The sequence below is a fragment of the Anguilla rostrata genome, chromosome 7, assembly GCF_018555375.3.
Source record: "Anguilla rostrata isolate EN2019 chromosome 7, ASM1855537v3, whole genome shotgun sequence".
Taxonomy (NCBI): Eukaryota; Metazoa; Chordata; class Actinopteri; order Anguilliformes; family Anguillidae; genus Anguilla; species Anguilla rostrata.
In genome coordinates this window covers 20,452,354-20,471,688 of record NC_057939.1, presented here as the reverse complement: position 1 = coordinate 20,471,688, position 19,335 = coordinate 20,452,354, and the positions used below count along the sequence as shown (strand labels likewise).

The following is a 19,335-nucleotide window of genomic DNA, read 5'->3' as shown; positions in this document are numbered from 1 at the left end:
TCCCCCATCTGTTCCCTCAGATATGGGGTAGCAGCAGTACCCTCGAAAAGATTCATTTTCCTTTAAATAAATGATCATTCCTTAATAGTTCCTTAATACTCATGAATATGTAACAGAATTAAATGCATCGAATAAGGTGTTTTAAGCGGTACCACTGAATGAAGCAATATATTTCCTAGTATTGAACATTTCTCAAATAACCATTTGCAGTTTAGATATATATTGTCCTTGAATATTTGTGCAGATGTGCCAGGCTCAGATTTTGTCTGATGACTTGTAAGGTAATTTTTCATAATAGAATGACTTGAACAGAAAGTCTTTTGGCTCTGTGCTCAGTTCTGCAAGCTTGCAGTCCGGTGAGACTTCTGAATTACTGGCCAGAAATAACTTTGTTCAGGGACTTTTTCAAAGTGACATTAAATCACAAGGAATACGGGTGTACAAGCATAAATTGTCAAAATATGCCTCATACGCCATTTTTTTTCCTGGTAGACAGTGTATAAGACCATCCATGGAAGCTTTGCATCAGTGTATAAGATATAACTGTTGGCAAGAAACTTCAAGCAACTTGAGCCCTAGAGTCACATGGAGACGGTTATATGGAGAATGTTATTTATGCAGCCCATAATTTCAGTATCTCATGTAAAAAATGCAGTACTGCAGTGTGTAAATGATAACTGTGATTTTCCCACTGTATCACCACAGGTTCTCACAACCATAAGGGTGCATCTTCATCTCCTGCACTCCTGAATGCATATTGTCACCTTGAGAAATACACTTAACCTGATTTCCTTAAGTAGGTACCTATCTGTACTGTGCCACTATCTACGTAAGTCACCCTGGATACTGATACATGCTAAGTAGCTAAATACTTATTAAAAAACCAAATGTCATGCAATCTGTGGCAAACATCTCTACTGCAGATCAATGTAGCACAAAGGACTGGACTTTCAGAACATTCTCACCATTTTCATTAATGTTCTGCTGCACCACCTAAATTTCATGCTCACATTGCAGGGTCAGTGCCAATCCCTTCAAGGCATTGCCAGCTGTTTTTCTGTACAGATTTGTCACTATCTCCAATACCTCACTTCAACCCGCCCCCCAACTACCACCCCCAGGGATGTGCTGCAAATACAGCGTGCTGTAATCGCCAGCATCACGCAGATGTACTGAGGAAAACAGTTTGCTGCATGCAATTAACTCTGGGTGAAAATGTAGGTCACGTTGAGCCACTTTTCAAAGTGTTTATTTTGACTCATTTTCATATTACTCTGTGTGGAAAATTTCACTCCTGAATCATACTAGTCCATTTCTAATGCCACCAGCAGCAGCACTAGCATAATATGAGTTAACTTCTCTGATGTAGAATTAATTCGTGGATATTTTTGCACCACTGAATAAGACTGAATCCCATCTTATTTTCTTCCGTTCCTTCAAGGCTACTTGCAGGAGAAACTGAACTGCTAAGCAGTGCTTTTGATTTTTACCATTGGGAAGATACCAAACTAGCATGTGTCGTTTCCTATTTTCATTCCCCTCCCACTAAAAAAGTGAGATAACTGAAGAAACTTCTTGGTGAATGGATAGAATAAGGTTTGAGCTCCTTGAAAGTCTCTTTGTTAATATGGGGGGGGGGGGGAACTGACAAACAATAAAATATAATCAATATATTTCAGTATTTTAATGTCTTAAAATAAAAAGCACTAGTGAATAACTCAACATTTCAGCTGTAAGCTAAGTTATGTTTTTCCTCTTCCTGATATGGAGAACCCATAAAACTGAATGCCACACCTGAGAAGGAGAAAAGAGGTCCCTCTACAGGGCGCATCAGGAACAGCAACATCAGCACCTGTCCTGCACTCCTGTGTGTAATGGATGGCAGTATTTTAGGGAACTGGGTCTACAATGCCAGGTGGTTGCAGGATTGATATTCATATACCACTGATGGGGAAAAAACACAATTAGGACTGGTTCAGTAAAAACCCAGCTTTGTTATGTAAATACTTTCAAAAAATCTCATAAATGGCAGTCAATTGAGATTAGGACGTCCACCCGATAGAAGTGATTCATGCATGTAGCTTACTGCACATTTATGAGGTCCGCACATGACAGATGTGATTCATGTATGTATGATGCATTAAGCATTTTGGGTTAAGTGCCTTCCTCAAGGCTACAGCCGCAGGGTTCCTTAACCAGTTCAACCTACTACAGCTGCCACAATGCAAATGGATCTAGCTCTGAAATTAAAGTTTGATTCAGTCATAATGATAAAAGCTCTTTTCCACGAGGAGGAAAAACACGCCACTATATGTCACATGGTCCATTGTCATGTTCAAATATGCACCATTTCCTCTGGTTTGCATGTAAAATCAGTCCCTAAGAGTTCTCACTTCGCAGTCTATTTACTTTCATTATGGTCTGTTACAATGGATCATCTGTTGCCTGTCCGTTTTACATCGACGGATGATTCCGGATTTGTGGTCCCATGTTCCTTTGGGAATTCAGGTTTTTAACCATTCCGGAGATGAATGGAACGATGCAGATGTGTACGAGTACGTCACTATACCCGCGATGAACAGTCAGCCCGTGCTCTTAACTCTTTCATTACAGATATGCTTTTAAGCAACAGTGGGATTCACCCCACATCTTCGCAGCTTTGGGTCCGCTGTGTTTGTATGTGGTCTGTTTTGCTTGTGCTGTAAATGGCTGACGTCCCGTGTGGGCGGAGTGCTGTCAGCGTGCCGGTTTGCAGACAGCGGATCGGAGCCGTGGAACTATCCACGCCTGAGATATGCTCCTTGCGTTTTACGCTGTCATTGCGATAGAATTAGTTAAACTTTTCCAAAGATTCTTCGAATTCAAAACCACAGAAATACTTTTGTTGTAGTAGTTTTAGAGTGGACTCGAACTGTCGTCTTCTCGTCACCGTCTTCGCGATTAAACGTCATCCTTGTTTCGCAAATGTTTCACAGCATCCTGAGTTGAGGTGTGTTCCTCTCAAGATCTGACAGGCATCGAACGACGTGGCTGCAAAGGAGATAAATTGGTTTCCCCTTGTTAGCAGTCTGCCAGAACAACACCCGCAGGAGTTTCGTCCATATGGACTACGCGTAGAAAACGATGCAAAGTGAGTTATCAGGTTTTGCTAACAATTAATACGCCAATCTTTTTTGCAAACGTGTTACTTAGCTGGATGAATCTGCAGTATTTCCTGATTGTCTGCCTCTCTGTTTAAGACTTCGCTGTGCACTACATGTTGTCGAATATACTAGAAACCCAAAATCGGTGTAGATAATATGTCACTATTAGGTTGGATGGAAATTACAAATTTATCATTTTACTGAAACCAAGTAAATGCAACTGTTCGCGCCGACCGAGGTCAAGTCTTTTCGGTACCCTCCCAATTAAACGCTGGTCATGCGTTTGACGTGATGTGCTGCAGCGTTATTTTGCTTTGCATGTCAGAGTGCTGTATTGCATAATTGATAAAGATGCGGAATGCAGATTGGTTTAGTTGGGGTGTGTTTTCGTTTGCCATGACAGAGTTTGCGTGTTTGGCCAGTTATATGAGTGGCTAGCTTGGTAGCTGTTGTCTGATCAGTTTTAGCTAGTTAGCTACAGAAACGTTGCAGAGCGCGGCTGTTTCGGTGCGTTCCCAGTCGTATGTTAGCCAGCTGATTCATATTATTTGTCATTAACGTTAAGTCTCAGATAACGCAGTACCTGAAGATGCGTATTCATAACGGCATTAATTGGTGGTGACTGCACACGTTCAATATTGTAGTGCAACGGTAGCTAGCAGGATGCATTCCGTTCCGTTCAATCACTCTCACCAATGACATGAGCTTAGCAAGCCATGCTGTAATACCCTGATGTCATTTTTCGAAGGGAGTTTCTTTTTTCAGTTAGCTTTGCTAACAAGCGGCCAGCCAAAGACAGGGTAGTTTAAATCATTTTGGGGTGGCCATTCTATCAGGCTAACATAATGGGCCATGTGTTCCTTTGGTGCAGTTATCTACATTGCAGGCTGAACGACCGAAGGGTGGGGTTGAGCAGCACGAACCTCTAAACACTGTGAAGCGTCAGCTTCGCACCCGGGAGTATGCGTTTCATTCGACAGTTTGCAGTTTTAAATTTTCATTGTGAGGCCAGGATGGTTTTGTAGCCTATGTTTTAAGTGGAGAGCAGACCGTTAGGACTTTTAAAAACATTATCACTGGGGATCAATTATTGGCAGTAATTACTGTAATTAAAGACATGCTGATTGCTTACAGGTGCAGGCTATTATTAGAAACTAGAATAAAGTTAAATTTGCAGTCTTGTCATATGGGAAGTGCAGTTTGGCTGGAATTTCCCTGCATTTATTAAAACAAACACAAACGAATTTGTAACTAAATGTTGGGTGGGTATTTCAAGGGTACCCCTGTTGTCTTCAGACGTTTCATTATAGGTCATTCTGCCCATCATCATTGCTGGCCATTTTGGCCTGCCTGTAATCGTGCCATAATGGCAGTCTATGCTTAAAATGCTGCCTCAAATCCATTAAAAAAATAAATAAAATAATGTCTCATACATTTACAACACTAAGATAGGAATGAGTGATGATATGTTCATTGGAAAACGAGTCACTTAGTGTATTTTGGGGACTACATATCTGTACATCATTCCACTTTACACCCTCTTCCACAACCTGCCCAACACCAAAGGACAGGATATATATATATACACAGCCTAATCATTGTGCCAGCAAATCAAATCAACACAATGGAGACATTATGAGAGGCTGGTTTAACTTGGTTTGGCTAACTGGTGGGCTCTCTTGCACATTGTAAGCTCATGGACTGCATAGAGAATATGCAGATAGGCTTTTGGTCACATGAGCCACGGTCTGACTGCCAGTGAGAGATGAGTCGCAGACGCAGTATAGAACGATCCGACTCCATACTCCCTACCGTAAAATATGCCGTCAGCCTGCATGCGGTTCAGCTGAGGGAGTTTTCATTTCATCCTGTTGGAGATATCTATGAATGCATAAATGAAGATACAGCTCTTTTAACCTGTTTAATTTCAGGCGCCTAGCATAATTTAGTATTTGATTGTGCAATTCATACTGCAGTATGCAGGTTAAAGCAGGGTGTGTGTGTGTGTGTGTGTTTTTAAGCATTGGCAGCAGAGGGGTGCCTGTTCTTTAAAGCTGCCGTATGAGTATGATTTTGCATGTCAGTTCATCATAGTTGGCCTCCTACTATTGGCTGCTGTGTTTAGATTCTTATACCATGCCTTGAGATGCTCATCTTGTCGCCCATGGTTACGGTAACTGAATGGTTGCCTTAGTGATTTTATATAATGACTGACATCTGAAGGCCCATCCCTCTGTATCTCTTTCTTTCTCTCTCCAACACTTACTTGCCATCTATCACTCTCCTTCCCTTCCTCATCATCACTCTTTTTTCAGTCTGTTTGTGCAATATAGCGTAATTTGCAAACCGGAAACGGCATCAGGGTGGCATAGGAAATCTAGCTGCCTCCTTCATATCTGCTAACTGGAGCATTTACAGTATGGCAGGGTTAATGGTCAGTCTGCTTTTTCAGGTCAACGGCTTGCCTGAAAGCGATGGGGGGGAAATCTCAGTCTGTTTGCAGTGTAATAATTCATTGTTTGTTGTGCTCCAGATATGTCTTGGCACCATCTGGCAAGGAACCCTGTGAAATGTATGGAGTCTGCATTTTTAGGGTATGGGCCTTCTAGGTTGAGTTCTCGCACTGTCAGTATTACTACTACGATTGCAGAGATTGAAGGGTAATTGCACTAAAGCCTATACAGTGGATTACAGCTCCCTTTTGCATTGCCTTAAAATGCATACAGTCCTACGGGGAATGTAGCCTATAGCCTACTGGCCTGTGAAACCTCTCGCTGCGAATGCTGCTTGTCACAGTGAGATGCTGAAGGAAAGCTTACTGGAGACTTCGGTGGAATGGAAGGGGAAGTGCATGTTTAAAAAGGACCAAGGGCTGTTGGGATATGGAATGCCCTGAAGTGTGCAGAAATGGCCCCTGGCCTAATCGACCCCGGCTGCAAGAATCATAAACTCCCCTGCAGAATTGACTCTGTCTGGAGAAGGCCGTAAAACCTGATGGCGCTCCTGTCGCTGAGGGCCTTTTAATTTCAACTGTGGGCTGGGGGTTCAGCTGAGGAAAGTAAAGCCATCTGGTGTTCAGGTTCGAATTCCCAAAACCGGACATTGTTTTTGTACTCTTAAGAAATGCACAGTAGCAAGGGGCTGTGCGATGATAAGGTATCTCAGATTATTAACCAGAAGTTTGTTGGCTCACATCCTGAACAGGATGCTGTAATTTTACCCTTGAGAAAGATACGCGGAGGATATTTCTGTTACCTCAAGGGAAGTGCAAGTTCAGCTGAGTAAGACTATTTATACAAAATGGATGCAATGTTAATAGGTGTACGCTATGCATGGTGCTCTGGATAAGAGCTAGTAAGTTAATAAACTATCAAAAGATGCAAGGAAACATTGCAACATATTAAACACAGTAAACACCCTCTGCCAGTCACCCTGGATAGAGGCACCTGCAGCTCTTATTTAATATTCATTAATATTAATTTAAATTAAAGGATGAATAAATGTCAGTGGTTGGTATTTGCTTATGCTGATGTAATGCCCTGTTACCGTTCAGGGTGATTTGGATCAGGGAAAATATCGTTATGGCAGTAAGTCCCTCATGAGGAACATTGGCTATTCAGTCAGGGTACCATGAAAATATGTAAACATGTTTGTTCTCAGGGAAAGACTTGGGGACCATTATTTGAACAAAATAATTTTGTTTCTCTACAGTCAGCACTTGTTTTTTGAAGTAAAAGGTTACAACTTTGAATCAAGAAAAGCATGTTTCATTATCCAGTGTCTGTATAGGTAGCCTATTTGTCTCTGAATGTTGTGAGGGTAGCCATTTTGCTTCGCTGTTGGGGTCAGAAGTTTCTAGTGAGCGTTTGTGTGGTTGTCGGTTTTTGAACAGGACAATAGCTGCTGCTCACAGATTTTTAAATTCGATTTTGGACAGAGTCTTTTCATTCTACTTGAACAAACAAACCTCTGCACTCGGAGTTACAATGCTTCAAAAAGAGGAAAAGATGAACTCAAACGCCGAAGCATTAATGCAGTCCATTAACTTTATTGATTTGAACAATTGCAACAATATACAGTAGCCTAATGTTTATGCAATTACAGTATATTGGTATAATGCAACATGCAATAGCCTAATGGTTGTGTGCAATTTCACACTTCTTTGCTGGCCTGTCCATCTCTCTGTCTCTGTTGCACAGCAAATTGTGCACATTTTCTTCGCCTTCGTATCTACCACTGTCAGAGCCACCATGGCTGATCTTGCAGGTTATTATTTTTCACTTACCGTAGAGATGAGCCCACTGGTCTGCAGAAATAAAACAACTGTCTATACAGGAGTGGAACTTGGAAGATGGCCTCAGTACAATTATTTCTGATTGGCTCTTCTCACCGTTTAGCCTAATTTGTCCCGGATCCTGTCAGAGCAGGATTCGTTAACTATTTGCATAGATCTGGCGCCGGTTCCCAATCACCTTCCAACGCCGCCCAGTCCATGATTGTAATCTCCCCCACCCCCACCAGCAGTCCACAATCACAATTTACCTCCACTCCCCCACCCAGGTCAAGTACATTTTCTGTCCATCTACTGGTGCAGAAGTTTGCCCCCACCCCCCGTATGTGCTGTGATTATGCTGGTTATTTTAATTAATCACATCCCACTGTTTGAATCTCACATAGGGGATTTTGCGTGATATTCATATCTTCTGTACGCTTCCAATTCAGCCCTCTTGAGCTCTTGCTGGAGATTTGAAATCTCAGTGGAACAACTTGGAAAAACAAAGGGTAACTTGAATTATCAGTGACAGAAGTGCCTGTTTTATACCCCAGGCATTTTCCCCAGACTTTCCTCCCTTCGGCTGAAAACACCCAGAGGAATAATGTCGGGGAAGCCGGGCAGACCTGCGGAGTCAAATGCATTCAAACGTAAACCGCTTCCTGTTTCTGGATCAGCGGCTCCTTTAAACGCTCAGACCATTTGGAGCCCAGACTGCTTCCTGCATCACATTTAGTAGGAAATGCAGGAATTGAATTGGGTTTTATTTGATCTTAAACTGACTGGGTAAAGTGCATGGTGCCACGTCTGAATTATGTGCACGTTTAAAGCTGCGCTTGTATGTGTAGCTGGCATCCTGAGAAACATGTCGTGTGATTGGAGCATGTGAGGGACAGAGGGAGGTGCTTCTTCCCAGCTGCCCAGCAAAATGAATTGATCATGGCCTCATGCACTATAGAAAGCAGAAATTGCATTGCACGCTCTTTTTGAAGATTAATTTCTGCTATAAGGAGTAAAATGCATAGCAGAAAATGAGCATATGAACATATTGTGAAGAGTGATTTTGTGGTCAGTCTGTTATCTGGTGCAAGAGCCAACTTGGTTTAAGTGGTTTAATTTTTAACGACGGAAGTGCAGAGCATGACTGTGTGCTTTGTTCTCCTGGAACTGCGTAGACTATCCTACTCCTGGAGCTGGCCGTGTTTTTGAATAACCCTGCATTGTGTGGCTTGAAGGAAAGAAATGGGACCATTCAAAGGTTTCAGTTGCCACTGCAGCTGTTTCTCAAGCTCATTAATAATTAGTTTGTCATGTTATTGGTGCATAATACTACTATTCTACTCCTAGGTCTAGGTAATTACCTCTCCTTGAATAATAGTGATGCCCACTCCTACTTTTTAAGTTGAATTCATAGGCATTCAGATCTTGAACACAATTAACTGTGAATCGATTATTTTAATTAAACCCACAAATTAAATGTGTGTAGATCTGTTTTTGTTCCAGCACAAGAATCCTGCTCCACATCCTGATTCTGGAGTTTCCGTAGGTCCAGTCAAATTTGGAAAATGTTAAGGCTTTCCTGCACTCATGCAGGATATTAACACAATGCACGGCCTATTTCAGACAGTTAGTTATTAACCCTTATCAGCTGTGATAAATCTTCTTTAGTGGTCTGAGAAGCAAAGGGCTCTATTATGTTCTGCAAAGCATTTAATCTTTCATCTGCCTGCATGATCTGCCTATGCTGCCCTGCATTGCCCAGCATGCAGCAGGTCAGAGGACTTTGGTAGTCAGGAACACATTCGGCCCCAGGCCAGAGTGCGTTCCTGAACTTAGAGTCGAAACAGGGTGAAGAGCCTTTTTGAGACCTAGCCTGATGGTGCATAGTATTTCATTTGGTGTCAAATTAACAAATAAGTAAGCAAAGAAGGGAGGTTTATGTCCTTGCTATTGTGAGTCATAAACCTCTAAACCTCATCTGGAGATGTTTGGTAACTCCAAAAAAATTTTTTTTTTACTTTGAATTAGTGGAAAATTTGACATTTTCAGAATTTTCACATTGAAGGGATACTGGGAGTGGAGCTCACACTGGCACTGGGTTCTGGCCAGTGTTTAGACGAAGAGGTTGAAAAATCTCAATTGTTAAAGAGACAGTTTTGCCAATATACACCTTCTCTTGACGGAAAGAAACTGTACTCTCTTCAACCATTAGGCTACATGTTGTCCATGCTCAGAAACATTATTGCAAATTATAATATGTAGGCTATGTGGACAAGCTTTAGGTCTCTAAACGGTCTGAAAATATTATGTGCCTTATTAAAGGTCCAATTGCTCTTAACTTAGGTTTTTACCTTAGTAGAGAGCAGTATCCAAGGCAACCATCCATTCATTTCTCCTCATATGGTTTAGCCCATCTGCAGCGACAGTGTTGAAACCACATAGTTGGGTTTTTTTAGCTGTGAAATATAGATATTGATTGGACTTCCATTATTCTTCTGTCCGTCTTAAATTTCTGTGAAATGCCCTGTCATGCAGTGCCATTTGGGGAATGGCCTAGGTGACACAGATTTATCTCACCGTGAAATGCTTTTTTCAGCTATACGCAGGACCTGTGTGTGTGCGTGTTCATGTGTGCATGTGTGTGTGCGTGTGTGTAAGTGTCCAGACAGTGTTCAGCTCTTTCCCAGATGTAGTGAGAGTAGCAGTAAGTAGGTGAGGAGAGGGCAGGTGCATCATGGTCCCAGAGGTAAGAGGCTAATAGAATGTGCTGAGATAGGCTGTATCTGTGTGTGTGTGTGTGTAAGTAAGTATGTACTGATACTGACTGATATTGCCCTGTGCATGACACCACCCTAAATAAGGAACACAATTTATGTCTCTCAGTATGTTGAGTCTGTGCCTGCAGGGTATATGCTTTCTTCTTCATCCTGTGTTAGTCAATGGACTGATCCTGGAGCTGCCTGTTAAAATATACTACTATATCAGGACTGCCTGCTGTAAGGCACTGCACTAATTAAACTGTGAAGCAGCTGTCACGAACCCTCCCAGTGAGGCCAGTCTGCAGAGCTGGGTGGTCCACTCCTGTTAGGGGTACCAAAGGGTGACTGATTTATGCTTTACCTGAGCTCTTAATTAGCCAATTACATCACATCACAGGCTTGTTTGAGGACTGAGTCTCTTGCCCTCGCTCCTGGAACACTGGAGCTGTTGTATCCCTGAGCAGCAAACATGAATGTGCTTCTGTATTACCTCCCCACCCCACCCCTCCACTGGCCAAAGACATCCTGTTCACATGTTAATTACCATGTTTAAATATTGTGTGTGTGTGTGTGTGTGTATGCGTGTAATAGACAGCATGTGTGTGTCTGTCTGTTATGATACGGGCATTTGCCAGATGCTCTTATCCGGAGTGACTTGCACATTGTTCTCAGTTTTACACAGTAAATCCATTTATACAACTGGATATCTCTATCTGCTTGTTTATGTGTATAAGTGCACTTGTGCATGCTCGTGCATCTGCGTTATCTCACCCTATCCTGGGTGTGGTCCTACTTTGCAACAGGGCCTTTCAGACTCACAGTGACTCTCTTAATCAGGTACAGCTAACATTGGTCCTGGGAAACCTCAGGGTCTCCTGGATTTTGTGTTAAAATCAGCATTCACTTTGAACCCAAAAAATCAGGTGCGATGACTTAAACGGTTTAACTGATCAATACTGCGGGGTGACAACAAAAATCTGCAGACCCTGTGCCTCGTCAGGACCAGGCCTGGGGACCCCAGCAGACCCAGTGGCTGTCTAAGACCAGGTTTGGTGACTATGCTTTGAAGGATGATGCAGTTACTGACAATGAATACGCCTCAGTCCTCCACACCCCAGCGCTACACCACGTCGATGCGGGAAGATCTGTAATCCCACTCCACGCTGATTGTTTGGATGACCGTTGAAAGCGACACATCCTCAATTTATTCCCCTTCACCAGCGCCCGTGCAAAATCCCAACCTTCACGACCTTGCAGGGAAGAGAACATTTGAGCTTTCTAAGCTGAGTGTCAGATGGGTTCTCAAGCTGACCTGCCCATCCAATCATAATTTTGTCATTTCCTCTGGAATCTCACAGGTGATAGTCGGAAATTATAGTCCATTATTTTAAAATTCCACGAGCACAATGTATGCATGTGTGCAGTGTAGTACCTGCAGGAGAATATGGACTCAACAGCATCTTCTCATACAAGGAAAGGGTGGGTCATTAACTTACACCAGTTAGCTATATTTCAGTTTGCTGCAGGAGTGGAAGGACATGCCATTTGGAGAGATGCATCACTGTGATGGGATGGGTTCTGGCCAGTTGCAGGATTGTCTGCCCCTGTCCCGTCGTATAGCCTAATAAAACTCTTCCGAATCATCTGCAGGACGTCCTGACCGCAGTAGGGCTTATCTCTCTCAGAGTGATGATCTCTGGACAAGATTGGCCTCATTATCCGTACGTACCTTTCCAGACTGAATCACCTCCAGTGAGCTTTTGCCACCTGATTAAACGAGCGCGAGATGCAATCGATGCTTTATAACAGCATGCGCTGTTTATAACGGCGTATAGGCTGAGCGCGTGGGTGCACACCGGCTGTAGGCAGCTGATTGTTATTGAGCACCGGAAAACAAATGGTGTGTTTTAATGCTTCTATTCTTTTCTTATGCTTAGGCCTATGGCTAGAGTGGATGGGAGAGACCATATAGGCCAACAGATCATTCTGTAATTACCAGGCATTTGCACTGTACGGACAGGGAGAATGTTAGCAGTGACTGCCCCGGAGAAAGGCGCTTTTCTGTTACGCGGCAGATTTATGCAGCAGAAATGCAAATGTTGCTTTTCATAAACTGATGTATTCTTTGTTACACCTTGCATTTATATTTATTTATTAATTTCATCCACATTTATAGGACGGACACTCGTATGCTGTAGCCTTAGCTGTAATTCCTCATCCGTGATCTTGAAACTGTGAGTGACCCTGAACATCCTTTGTTGTTGGCTTTGCTGAAGGATGGGTATACCAGCTTCTTTTTTTGGTCTGTTCCCCAAGAGATGCAGGGGCACTGAATTCTGTTCTGTTGTCTTTTTTTCTTCAAAATTCTTTTGGCCTATATCTTGTTTTGAGAACGTCCATTAATGGGGATGTAGCAGAAGGACTAGGGATTATTGATTTAGCCGAATGGAATGTCTTCACTGTTTTAGCAGAAAGCTAACCTTCCTTATGAATTAGACTTTAAAAATTCTTCTTCAGTTACAATTTCAAGTCATACTAGGATGCAGTTTTTTATGGTGGCTCTTTAAGGTGTTTTTTCAGTTCCGCAGATGCATTGTAAAGTCACACACAGACGTCAGCTGTTATTTGTACAGTTGCCAGCAGTTTGGGGCCCTATGAAGTTAGAGGGAATTGTCTACTTGTTGTCCATTTCACGCTGATGTTTTCCTTGGCTTCTCATTTCAGCTGTTCCTAAAACTAACCCTGCAGTTTGGATAGGACTTTGAGGACCTTTTAAATCGTTCGTGTGAGGGTTCAAGCCTCTCAGTAATCTTAGTGGCTATAATAGATATTCGATTTTATTCTTCTGTGTAAAACAGTTGCAACCCCTCTGTTTTCACCAGTTTGGAATGGCTGCCACCTCTGATGGACAGTCTGCATCCAGACAGGGAATTCTGCAGCTTCAGCATGTTGCTGTCCTCCCGCACTTTCTCCCTTGAGCAAGTGACTATTTCCAAATTTACGAAGCTCATGTGCTACTGCAGCACAGCTAGCACCAACTTGAGGTGAGGTGAGGTCACTCACTGAGGACAAATAGGCTACTAACCAGTATGTGCTGGGCAAGTAGACAGGGGGAGCTTATGTAGCTGTAGCCTGAGGAACCCTGAGAGACTCGAACCCTGTGTTGTTGGAACAGCAAAGCCAGTTGCGTCCTGTGAAGAGCCAGCTTTTCTTTGAAAAGACAAGCACTCCAACTTTACAAAGCCAAGCTCTCCAGCTTTAAAAAGCCAACCTCTCCATTTTAATAGAATGAAGTTATTTATCTTTAAAATACCAACCTCTCCATCTTTACAAAACAAAACTCCCCATGTTTATAAAGCCAAACTTTGTCATTGTTGTCGCAGTCAAGAGGTGAAGGTGTATGGGAAGAGACAGGCAGCCCTCTCTATAAACCTAAAGTTAAAAATATTTGGTGACTAAACAACCTTCAAACCTCACTGACTCACGTCACAAAGCCGAGAGGCTCCCTCAGATCAAAGTAATGACAGTACATTTGCTTTATCACTAGAAGGTGAAAACAAGAGGGTTCATGAGAGCAACTGTAGGTTATGAACAGTGCTCACACCTTATGTTCAGTTTTTACCTTGAAAGTCAAGTACAGCGTAATAGATTTACACTTCCCTGGTTGAAGATGCATGGTAATTTCTAGCAGAATAGCCTTGACCCAGTCGGCATGCTGGTGAGTCAGCTCAGTTTGTCATAAATTCCTCACACCCCCGCCAAACCCCCAAACCCACCCCGTCATCCTTTCAACATTTTTATAGGTTCAGTACTACTACCACCTACATCTGTTTATAGCAGCCTCCCTCCCTTTTGCTTCTCTTTTCTCTTTTTATCAGCTATAATGCCCCAGGGAAATGTGTTCCTGGCTCCAGTGGATCTTTTTTTTAAAATAGATTTTCTTGATTTAGCGAAATATTTCTGCCTGCCTGCCTGTTAAGGGAGCCATGGTCTGTCTTTTGCTAGAGAGTCTGTATCCTCTTGCATCACAAGCTGGGGGTGCGTTTTCAGTTTTTGGGGGTGCTTCAATGTTTAGAGTGACTTGTGCAATCTAATTCGTTCCTCATAAAATATTAATTGATACAGCTGGTGTAAGTTGCTCCCTGGCACTAAAGGCATGCCTGATGCTCTTGTTTTCACTTGGGTTGTAGGGACATAAAGTCCTCACCCTCACAGCAGAGTAATGTCCCCATCTGCATCACACCTTACACACACACACACACACACACACACACACACACACACACACACCACTTTCTGCGAGGGTGGCTCACCTGTGCTTGCTTACACCTGCATGTCTCTCGCAGTACAGCTCCGAAAAGGCACACATGCAAAAAACCTGCACACCAGATTATGCAGAGACCCTCACTGGAAAAATGAAGAGCCTGTTCTGCGATCCAGCACTTGCCGAATTTTGGGTCAGGACCCCCTGGGGGGTCGTGAGGATGACTGACGTGGGTCTTGAGAGTGTGAAATTATATATTATACACTCTATCACATTGGGAAAATTAAAAACTGTGCTAGCTACATACTCTGCATTAGTTTCTGTTTACCTGCAGCTACATTGCATCACATTGCGCATGCAGCCTATGTATTGGAAATATTTAAATTACACAGTTGAAGATGTTTCTGGATACATTTTAAGAACGGGTATGTCGCAGAACACATATGCTTTCATTTGGGTGGATCATGGAAGGTATGACGGGGAAAGCTTTCCCCGGCACTGGTGGTTCCAAGGGGCCACGCGAGATAGGGTGTGTATGTGTGCGGTATTCCTAGATCCACCTCTGCTCTCACCTAGTGGGTGGTGGGCTAAGAACGTTTGGGGAAACCCTAATCTAGCCATCAGACGTCCTCTCTGTTCTGAATTTGAGTGGCTTCCAGGAGGGAGTGGTGCTGCGGCAGACGGTGGGTTATGAAGGGCATCACTATTCAAATGCTCTGATTTTTACCTGTGCCCTGGGGAGAGTTTATGATGGTCTGCCGTGCCTCACGTCATGTATTTAAATCCGCTGCTTTATCTTGACACTGCAGCTGGTTGCTTTCCCTCTCCTTGTCTGTGATGGTTGGAGATGGTGGACTTATGATGTGCTGTAGGGAGACCACAGGAATGTTCAGCTGGACACACGTGGTTGTTTCATAATGCAGTGTCTATGAATTTCGCTTTTCTCGTGTGTGACGGTGTGAAAATGTGCGGATCTGATGCAGATACACGGGGCTTATACAACATGGAGTCTGCCCAAAATGACCCACATACTGCCCAAAAATGACAATCATTTATGCCAGGGGTGTCAAACTCAAGTCCTGGATGGCTACAGTGTCGGCAGGTTTTTGTGGTTTCCTTCCAACCAGCTGCCGATGATTAAGGCCTTAACAACAAGCTTTGTAGATTTTTTAACCAATCAACAACTGAAATTAGTCACTGGCTCTGAAATTCACTGCCTGTATTCTGACACCTGTGCTTTATATGGAAGTATTGAATTGTGTAATTTAACTAACCTGCAAACTAAATCTGAGATTGACCTGAACACATTATTCATCAGTTCCTCATGGTCTGTTTAAATTTCTGTCCTTGGATTCTTGCTGAAAAAGTCCAATTAAAAAAATAAATAAATAAATTTCCCAATGAAATGAAACGTCTCTTTCAGTGGTCAATCAGGGGCTCCTGCTTGTAGACATGACATTACATTACAGGCATTTGGCAGACGCTCTTATCCAGAGCGACGTACAACAAAGTGTATAACCATAACCAGGAACAAGTATGACGAAACCCCTAGAGAGAAGTACCAGTCCAAGTACAGGGAACAACCGCATAGTTCAACTTGGACCCTGATGGTTAAACTGATTAACACTAACAACGAGAACGGCAACAACGCAATCTATGGAAAAATAAAAATAAATAAAAATACAAGTAGTCGTTAAGACAGTTGATGCGCCTGAAGTCACCTATGAAACAGCTGCCTAGTTACAACCCTAAGTTTAGTCATTTACAAGGGGGAAGGGAGGGATGGGGAGAGGTGCAGCCTGAAGAGGTGGGTCTTCAGTCGTCGTTTGAAATGGGTCACAGTCTCAGCTGTTCTGACCTCCACAGGGAGGTCATTCCACCATCGTGGGGCCAGAACAGACAGGAGACGTGTTCTGGAAGTGCAGGTGTGGAGAGGGGGAGGTGCTAGGCGTCCTGAGGTAGCAGAACGGAGGGATCTGGCTGGCATGTAGGGTTTTAATATCTTGTGGAGGTATGCTGGGGCGGATCCCTTGACTGCCTGGTATGCTAGGACCAATGTTTTAAATTTGATGCGAGCTATAACAGGCAGCCAGTGGAGGGTAGTGAGCAGGGGAGTTACGTGGGAGTGTCTGGGGAGGTTGAAGACCAGACGAGCCGCAGCATTCTGAATGAGCTGCAGGGGTCTGGTGGCAGATGCCGGTAGTCCAGCCAGAAGAGAGTTGCAGTAGTCCAGGCGGGATAGAACCATTGCTTGGACCAGGAGCTGGGTTGAGTAGGTGGTGAGAAAGGGGCGGATTCTGCGGATGTTGTATAGGAAACATTTTTTGTTCTTGTTCTTTTACAAATGTTGAAAAAGGAGAAAGCTACAATGGCTCCAGGGTCAGTCAAATCCTAGGCATGGTCACGTCGCCCGTCAGGAACATTTGCAGTGTTTTGGGGCTCCGCTCCGATTTATGGTTTATTAAACAAAATTTAAACACCGGAGGCAAATGACTCGGCATGTTCCCACAATGCCTCTGTGATCACTGCGACATTGATAGCCACTTCTCCTAAATGGCTTTGGTATGCTATTCGCAATTGGCAGCAGCAGGATTTAAGACTGGCAGCTGCCCATTATCAATCCACTCCAGTCCATTCTGCCTCACGCTCTCGGTTATGGGCCAATTTCCTCCCTTAAATGGGTCACAATGGAAATGTGTCAGAACTTCTTCTCTGTTCTGCCAGTCAGATACTTTCAGGTAGACCGCCTTGGATAATGCTGTGCAGTGCAGTGCTGCAGATCCTCTTTGAATGGTAAGCAGCTTTGTGCTGAAGTTGGACTTGCGGTTGCTTCAGAGAACCCAGCCAGTGTGAATAAGAGGTTCTTTTACAGCCTCCTTCCTGAATATTGATCTCAGTTGAATCTCTCTGTGTATAGTAGCCTACATCCTTCTGTATCTACAGTGCAAATTTGGAAATGAGCTGTGTGAAATGATGGGGGTGTGGGGCTATGAAAGTCTTTGTCGTGGACTGTTGAAAGTCGGCGTCACTTTGTGCAACCAAAGTGGTGAAACATCAGCCTAACAAAAGATAGCATGAAAGTGAATGTGTTCCGGACATTGATTTAGATTTTTCTCCTTTGTCCTTGACGTCTTCTCCCAGCGCCTTACGAGCGAGAAAGGGAAAACAGCGTCCACGGAAACAAAGCATTTACTCTTCTGTGAGTTGTGATTTGCAGTTCATCATTTGGACCGCGACTGTTTCATGGAGTGCTGTGGCGGTGTTTTACTGTGTGTGTGTTTTTTCCCGGTGACGTTCACGCGGCGACGGGCCGGAAAGCCGTGAGATTCTTGGCGCCGGCCCCGGGCTCTCGGCCGCTGTGCGAAAGCCTACTGCGGGCTGACTGGTCGGGTCGCTCAGTGTTACGTTCGGTTGATAGGGGAGATCTGCAGGGCCCTGAATTTGGCGTTAAGAATTTGGCGTTTGGCGACTCGGCCCCTGTGACCGACCGTGATGCAGGGGGCCACTTTTGCCCCTCCTGGAGCCTTTCCGAGCTGCTCTGAGCTGAGATTAATGATTTTGTGATGCGTGGGCCGTTCCTCTCAGATCTGAGGCTGTTGAATGAATAATTTGCCCTGAGCGTTGGTCTGGCATGCTAAGTAGGCCCACTTTGAAAGCCTTAAAAGCTTTAAAAATGTCTTTTTCTCCCTGCGAAAAAGGGCTGATGTATCTTTTCTGCTTTATGGATCTCTGCATCTCCTTGTTGTCTTGAAGAAAGATGCCAAGAAAGAAGTTTTCTGTGGTCACAGATTTGAGCATTTTGTAATTAAAAAATATATCCCAAAAAAAGCAAAATATTTTATTAGATAACAAGGTGCTACAGTAGACCCTGCTGCAATTTGAAATGGAGTAAACTGCAAAACCAAGTGTTCTGCCATTTTTTAAGGTTGCCATTTGGAAAATATTGATTTCATTCAGGAGAAAAGTCTTAATTATTAAAAATGACCCCATCTAGTTAGGCTAATTGTAACACAATTGTATAGATACAGTAATAGAGATTTTTGGTATAACGGTAGCATGAACATGGCCTCTGCCCTGCTCTGGATGGTTCCCCCTTTACCTCCAGTCATTTTGACTGGACCCTTTCCTGGTGAAGGAGCACTTGTGTGATTCATACCCGAGAAACAGGGGGGTCTTTGTTTATTCTGTGTTTGCCTCTGACAGATGCATTATTGGTTTGTTTTAGTCTGTTCGAGAAGCGCGACTGCATCTTATCAACTGAAGAACCCTTGTGCGTTTTATTTATGGTAGGGGAAGGTACTAGAAAGGTGTGATTAATTTCATCCCAGCCAGAACTATTGTTAGGCACATTGGGTTATTCTGGGAGCGTTCTTGTTCCATTTAGCTACACATTTTGACGTAGGCTATTCTTGGTGAAATTGGAGCTGCAGACGTAGGCTACAAACCTTTTTTGAACTGTCTCACTCAGTAAGATGTTCAGTGTTAAATCAACTCTTACATGGTACATATGGAGCTGCTCAGTGGCCAACAATAGAGGATTGTGGTTGTACTGGGCAGCTCCCAGGTGTATGAGTGTGAAGCAGGGCGTTCCTGCAAAAGAGCATCCGTGCTCAGCGAACCTACCCTGGGTAAATAAAGGTTAAATAAAAATAAAAGAAATAGCCTAAATGGTCCCCATTGGAGTTGAATTAACACGGCACATCTTACTGTGTATGAGTGTAACTAGTATGGTTGAATGGAGTTTTATTTTTTGGTGTGGGATTAGCCTATATATTTCTGGTGGGTTCAGTAGTATGGGAATTGCAATTGCTTTACCTCAAAACCCTAAAGTGAATTATTATTTTTTTCTTTAAATAATGAACAGTTATTTTTTGCATCTTCCTTTGGTGTAATTTA

The 19,335-nt window shown here is 43.3% G+C and overlaps 1 protein-coding gene across 2 annotated transcripts in view; it reads left to right on the top strand.

Annotated features, from left to right (window-relative positions):
- The first annotated feature begins 2,689 nt into the window (after window positions 1–2,689).
- Window positions 2,690–19,335, top strand: part of jakmip1 (janus kinase and microtubule interacting protein 1) — a 66,941-nt gene continuing 50,295 nt past the window's right edge. Inside the window, exon 1 of one of the 2 annotated variants that reach the window (XM_064343575.1) lies at window positions 2,690–3,130. The gene's annotated coding sequence lies outside the window, so the exon portion shown is untranslated. The remainder of the gene's footprint in view (window positions 3,131–19,335) is intronic. The other variant, XM_064343574.1, reaches the window with a different exon arrangement.